The sequence below is a fragment of the Salmo salar genome, chromosome 09 (genome assembly GCF_965601325.2).
Source record: "Salmo salar chromosome 09, fSalSal1, whole genome shotgun sequence".
NCBI lineage: Eukaryota > Metazoa > Chordata > Actinopteri > Salmoniformes > Salmonidae > Salmo > Salmo salar.
Window position 1 is genome coordinate 123100761 of NC_138299.1, and position 7276 is coordinate 123108036.

At 42.9% G+C, this 7276-nt stretch overlaps 1 long non-coding RNA gene across 1 annotated transcript; it reads right to left on the reverse strand.

Moving 5' to 3' along the window:
• Positions 1-6231: 6231 nt before the first annotated feature.
• On the reverse strand, positions 6232-7276 carry LOC106612706 (uncharacterized). Its single transcript, XR_001330349.3, has 2 exons — positions 6952-7276; positions 6232-6638 (listed from the first exon to the last, which is right to left on the reverse strand). It is a non-coding gene; the product is annotated as an uncharacterized LOC106612706 (long non-coding RNA).

The window sequence follows — 7276 nt, forward strand, 5'->3', positions numbered from 1 at the left end:
TCCGTCTTGCCGAGGTTCAGCTTGAGGTGGTGATCCGTCATCCACACTGATATGTCTGCCAGACATGCAGAGATGCGATTCGCCACCTGGTTGTCAGAAGGGGGAAAGGAGAAGATTAATTGTGTGTCATCTGCATAGCAATGATATGAGAGACCATGTGAGGATATGACAGAGCCAAGTGACTTGGTGTATAGCGAGAATAGGAGTGGGCCAAGAACAGAGCCCTGGGGGACACCAGTGGTGAGAGCACGTGGTGCGGAGACAGATTCTCGCCACGCCACCTGGTAGGAGCGACCTGTCAGGTAGGACGCAATCCAAGCGTGGGCGGCGCCGGAGATGCCCAGCTCGGAGAGGGTGGAGAGGAGGATCTGATGGTTCACAGTATCAAAGGCAGCAGATAGGTCTAGAAGGATGAGAGCAGAGGAGAGAGAGTTAGCTTTAGCAGTGCGGAGAGCCTCCGTGACACAGAGAAGAGCAGTCTCAGTTGAATGCCCAGTCTTGAAACCTGACTGATTAGGATCAAGAAGGTCATTCTGAGAGAGATAGCAAGAGAGCTGGCCAAGGACGGCACGTTCAAGAGTTTTGGAGAGAAAGGAAAGAAGGGATACTGGTCTGTAGTTGTTGACATCGGAGGGATCGAGTGTAGGTTTTTTCAGAAGGGGTGCAACTCTCGCTCTCTTGAAGACGGAAGGGACGTAGCCAGCGGTCAAGGATGAGTTGATGAGCGAGGTGAGGTAGGGGAGAAGGTCTCCGGAAATGGTCTGGAGAAGAGAGGAGGGGATAGGGTCAAGTGGGCAGGTTGTTGGGCGGCCGGCCGTCACAAGACGCGAGATTTCATCTGGAGAGAGAGGGGAGAAAGAGGTCAAAGCACAGGGTAGGGCAGTGTGAGCAGGACCAGCAGTGTCGTTTGACTTAGCAAACGAGGATCGGATGTCGTCAACCTTCTTTTCAAAATGGTTGACGAAGTCATCCGCAGAGAGGGAGGAGGGGGGGGGGGAGGGGGAGGAGGATTCAGGAGGGAGGAGAAGGTAGCAAAGAGCTTCCTAGGGTTAGAGGCAGATGCTTGGAGTTTAGAGTGGTAGAAAGTGGCTTTAGCAGCAGAGACAGAAGAGGAAAATGTAGAGAGGAGGGAGTGAAAGGATGCCAGGTCCGCAGGGAGGCGAGTTTTCCTCCATTTCCGCTCGGCTGCCCGGAGCCCTGTTCTGTGAGCTCGCGGTGAGTCGTCGAGCCACGGAGCAGGAGGGGAGGACCGAGCCGGCCTGGAGGATAGGGGACAGAGGAAATCAAAGGATGCAGAGAGGGAGGAGAGGAGGGTTGAGGAGGCAGAATCAGGAGATAGGTTGGAGAAGGTTTGAGCAGAGGGAAGAGATGATAGGATGGAAGAGGAGAGAGTAGCGGGAGAGAGAGAGCGAAGGTTGGGACGGCGCAATACCATCCGAGTAGGGGCAGAGTGAGAACAGTGTAATCACTTCAGAGGGACTGAGAGCCTTATCAATGCAGTGAAGTACTACCAGAGCATTTTGTTGATCATGTAAGGCATCTGAAGCATGCCCAGTGGCGATTTTAGCATGTAAATCTTGGTGGGGCAAAAAAACAAGTGGGATGCATGCCAGCAAAGCCACTACACAACACAACACTAAACAATACATTAATTGCACTATAACAGTGACAAACGGTGCCCGCAAACTGTTAGGGCCTACATAAAGCTGTCCCAACAGCAGAGTCCCAACAGCAGTCCCAACACCTTACCACTGCTACACCTGGCTATCAGCGAAACCTTGTCTGGCAGCGAAACAGTTCATTTAGCCTCATTTACTGCCTTTTAAAAAAACATTGCTGATATGGCTGACTTGCTTAAACAAATGTGGTTTCTACTGACAACTGAGATGTACAAACTATGGCCCAAGGGGACGACAAGCGCATAAGAGGCAATCCGTAATTTTGATTAAGACATTAATGAGCGAGCTAGGACGGACGTAGTTAATATAACTATTTGTTCAGCACTTTTGAAATGTACAGCAACAGAATTCAGAACAAGGGCCGTTCTTACAGTGTTCTCCCTGTACACCAAGTCAGAACCGTAGGATAAATAAAGGGGGCATATAAGCAGACAATGAAAGCTCTTACAATATTAGATTATGACATTTCTCAAAAACAGGTTATAGGCTACGTGTGCACCACCAAGTCAGAACAGTAAGCAAAATTAAGAGGTGAAAATAGACCAAATTATTAGGGTGAGGCACAAGGGCTACTAACAGCTTACTACACAACATACACTTAGTATTACTTTCTTAGCTACAGTATACATATCTCCCTGGCATATTACATAATTTATGCAGCAGCGTACAAGGCATTTTTGGATTCCCCTTCTTGTGCTGTGCTCACTTGACCAGGAAGGTGGCACGGCAATCCTTCGCGGACAAATTTTGTCATCAAACTTTGTCATCAAAGTCTGACATTCTCTGGATTTATGGTGCTTTCAAGACAACTGGGAAATAAAAATAAAAAAAGGTTGAATCATGATGACGTCAGTGATCTTCAGGTCGTAGCTCTAGAAAGAAGCCCAAGTTCCGAATTTACAATTCTGAGTTGGATGAAAGTTTTTCCTGAGTTCCCAGTTGTCTTGAACTCACTAAAGTCAGATTTTGTAGTTCCGAGTTAACAGTTGTTTTGAGCGCAGCACAAATAATGCTTCATGTTGAATGTTAATAATTTTAAACTAGGAAAAGAGACCGTTAATCTTAGACTTGGGACCACATAGCCACTCCACTGAATAGCAGGCTAAGGATTGCTTTGCAATGCTTGCAATTATCCACACTGATTCTTCCCAAACCACTCATTGTAGAATTTGCAATTTCCAACTTTTTGTGGAATGTTTATGTCCAATGGCCGATGAGCACCGATACGTTTTATCTATAATTTCTCTTCATTATTTATCTTCATAAGACAAGGATTAAAAATGATTTGCCAGTAGATTGTCGACTTAATTCATGATGATGACTGCTAGCTAAGATTTTGAAAGTATGATGTTGATATGATCAGTCCAATCAAAGCAACTGTAGATATAATGTGATTTGACGTAATTTTATCTGTGGCCAATAACCTTGATTCCTTCCTGGATAGGCACTTCTAATGTAACTCTATGGCAGAACCCAACGGGCTAGAATTTTCTAGCTCTACCCTTGGACTTGGAGGTGACGCAGTATCCCCATGAGTGACAGAACACCGAGCCAGTCACGGTGCAACGCCACATATTTTCTGCTGATTTGCCCCACCACTACAGAAAGCACTGAGCTAGAGTGAAACACTTGCATTTTGGAGCTGCCTTACTCAAAAAAACAAAAAAGAGACCATGTTTGTATGCGACTTTAACTTAATGATATATACAGTTGAAGTCGGAAGTTGACATTGTCATTAAAACTCCTTTTTCAACCACTCCACAAATTTCTTGTTAACAAACTATAGTTTTGGCAAGTCGGTTAGGACATCTACTTTGTGCATGACACAAGTAATTTTTCCAACAATTGTTTACAGACAGATTATTTCACTTATAATTCACTGTATCACTATTCCAGTGGGTCAGAAGTTTACATACACTAAGTTGACTGTGCCTTTAAACAGCTTGGAAAATTCCAGAAAATTATGTCATGGCTTTAGAAATTCCTGATAGGCTAATTGACATCATTTGAGTCAATTGGAGGTGTACCTGTGGATGTATTTCAAGGCCTACCTTCAAACACGGTGCCTCTTTGCTTGACATCATGGGAAAATCAAAAGAAATCAGCCAAGACCTCAGAAAAATTAAGTCTGATTCATCCTTGGGAGCAATTTCCAAAAGCCTGAAGGTACCACGTTCATCTGTACAAACAATAGTATGCAAGTATAAACACCATGGGACCACGCAGCCATCATACCGCTCAAGAGGAGACGCGTTCTGTCTCCAAGAGATGAACGTACTTTGGTGCGAAAAGTGCAAATCAATCCCAGAACAACAGCAAAGGACCTTGTGAAGATGCTGGAGGAAACAGGTACAAAACTATCTATATCCACAGTAAAACGAGTCCTATATCGACATAACATGAAATGGCGCTCAGCAAGGAAGAAGCCACTGCTCCAAAACCACCATAAAAAAGCCAGACTACGGTTTGCAACTGCACATGGGGACTAAGATCATACTTTTTGGAGAAATTGTCCTCTGGTCTGATGAAACAATAATAGAACTGTTTGGCCATAATGACCATCATTATGTTTGGAGGAAAAAGGGGGAGACTTGCAAGCCGAAGAACACCATCCCAACCGTGAAGCACGGGGGTGGCAGCATTATGTTGTTGGGGTGCTTTGCTGCAGGAGGGACAGGTGCACTTCACAAAATAGATGGCATCATGAGGTAGGAAGATTATGTGGATATCTTGAAGCAACATCTCAGACATCAGTCAGGAAGTTAAAGCTTGGTCGCAAATGGGTCTTCGAAATGGACAATGACCCCAAGCATACTTCCAAAGTTGTGGCAAAATGACTTAAGGACAACAAAGTCAAGGTATTGGAGTGGCCATCACAAAGCCCTGACCTCAATCCTATGGAAAATCTGTGGGCACAACTGAAAAAGTGTGTGCGAGCAAAGAGGCCTACAAACCTGACTCAGTTACACCAGCTCTGTCAGGAGGAATGGTCCAAAATTCACCCAACTTATTGTGGGAAGCTTGTGGAAGGCTACCCAAAACGTTTGAGCCAAGTTAAACAATTTAAAGGCAATGCTAACAAATACTAATTGAGTGTATGTAAACTTCTGACCCACTGGGAATGTGATGAACGAAATAAAAGCTGAAATAAATAATTCTCTCTACTATTATTCTGACATTTCACATGTGGCGGTCCTCATGAAAGCCAGTTTCATCATAGCGCTTGATGGTTTTTGCGACTGCACTTAAAGAAACCTTCAAACATCTTGACATTTTCCGTCTTGACTGACCATGTCTTAAAGTAATGATGTACTATCGTTTCACTTTGCTTATTTGAGCTGTTCTTGACAAAATATGGACTTGGTCTTTTACCAAATATGGCTATCAACCTTATACCTACTGTACCTTGTCAACACACAACTGATTGGCTGAAACGCATTAAGGAAATAATTTCCACAAAATAACTTTTAACAAGGCACACATGTAATTGAAATGCATTCCAGGTGACTACCTCATGAAGCTGGTTGAGAGAATGTCAAGAGGGTCAAGGCAAAGGATGGCTACTTTGAAGAATCTCAAATATAAAATATATTTTGATTTGTTGAAAACTTTTTTGGTTACTACATGATTTCATATGGTATTTCATAGTTTTGAGGTCATCACTACTATTCTACAATGTAGAAAATAGTACAAAATAAAGAAAAACCCTTGAATGAGTAGGTGTTCTAAAACATATTATTATTTATTTTACATACAATAAAATCACCGGGCCGCCAGTTGGGGAACCCTGGTTCAGACTTTGAGTCTGAGCTTGACATTTAAACACAAGCACAAAAGCACATTCATCACACGTGATTCCAATGATTCAATGACTATAAGTTGGTGGAAACTTGATTCATAGATCCTTGCTGAGAGGACTGAAGATGCCCTGGCAGAGAGAAAGAGCTCCAGCAGAGGTCCAGGAAAGCAACCAAATTAGCTCCCCATTCAAAGACACCAACTCAAAACATTAACAACCAGATGGAAACCCCTCAGTACTTTTATTTCTAATGAGCTGTGAATAGTTCAATCATGTGAGCCATTTCCCACAGGAACATATAAATTACATAATATACTCAGGATGCTGATCATCCAAACATAACATCCTGACATACAATTGGAGATATTGTTGGGCAACTACAGTATATTAACATTTCTAATAATCATATCAATATTCTGCAATAAAAAATGTTATACCCTAAAATGAACACATTATAAGTAATACAAGGCTATTGAAGATATTTAAAGAAAAATCCACACTTGATTAGCTATAGACCAACGCAACTTTCACCTGGTGATATCAGAATTCAGAGTTTGAATCCACTCCGCCGCTTACCTGATTTGCTGTCACTTGGGAAGTATGAGAGTATCCCCTGAACATGATGAAATCTAAGTGTTGCTGCTGACCATTCATAACTGCCAACAGCCGATCCAATAACACTTGAAGTGGTTAAAAGGAGGTATCCTAATTGTATGATGCCATTCAAAAGCACGAGGAGATAAGGAACAGAAGTTCAGGATCAAAACAGTACTTTATTTCCCACATAAGTGTAGTATAAACTTGGCAGCAAATCCACAGGTCACACATAGTCCTGATTGCACTAACCTTTTTGCATTTCCATAAACATGACTAATACTGTATGTGACAGAATTGAATCAAAAACAATCTGTTTATAACAAATAATGTAAACATTTTCACTGCTATGAACAGGACGAATTGTTAATAGTGATTTTACTTTTATTGGCTGAGCTACTCATCTCAATAATAGATTTGTACTCGACATCGTGTTAGAAAGGATTGGTCAATAGACCAGGGCTTTGATCCTCTGGTCCTCCGCAATGCCTTTTCAATCCCTTGCTTTGATGGTCCTTCCATCTGCCATCACTTGCTTGCAGATCCTCCAGCCACTGGTCCTACAGCTACGCGATAACAGACATTATAGAGTCACCAAGCAGAATACACAACTAAGGAAAACATGAAAAGGGGTAGGGAACATCAGCGAGCAGCAAACCATGACAATAGTTTGAATGAATAAAATCATCATCCATAATGAAAGAAACCATTGTGGCGACAAACCAAATCCTCCAGGACCAAATGCAGCCCACCATGTCTAAGTGTGTGGATTGGAAACTGTGTAAATGGAACTAATTGATGTAACTGGAAGAGAAATGTGGTTCCTGGGCTATAGGCTGGGATAGAAGGAAGCCAACTCGCAGTGGTAGAGGAACCCACCTCAAAGTCATCTGCTTCCCACGGTGGAGCCAGACACCACCGATTGAGACATCACAGACAGTCCCCTGTAGCACCAGCACGGCAAAGGAATGGCCCTCGTCTGCATCTGGTCCAGCCTAAAGAATCTGGAAAGGGAGAGGGCTGGAGAGGATCATAGGGGTAGAAAATAATAGAAATATAGGTAAAATAGCTCAAATAATAGTGAAAAACTACAGCCCAGTAACTACACTTTCCATAGAGAGGGACAAAAGGAGAGATCAGGCTTGGGTCCTGAATGCTATGTTAGATTAAATGGCTAGATATCAATTAAGATAGAGATCTCATT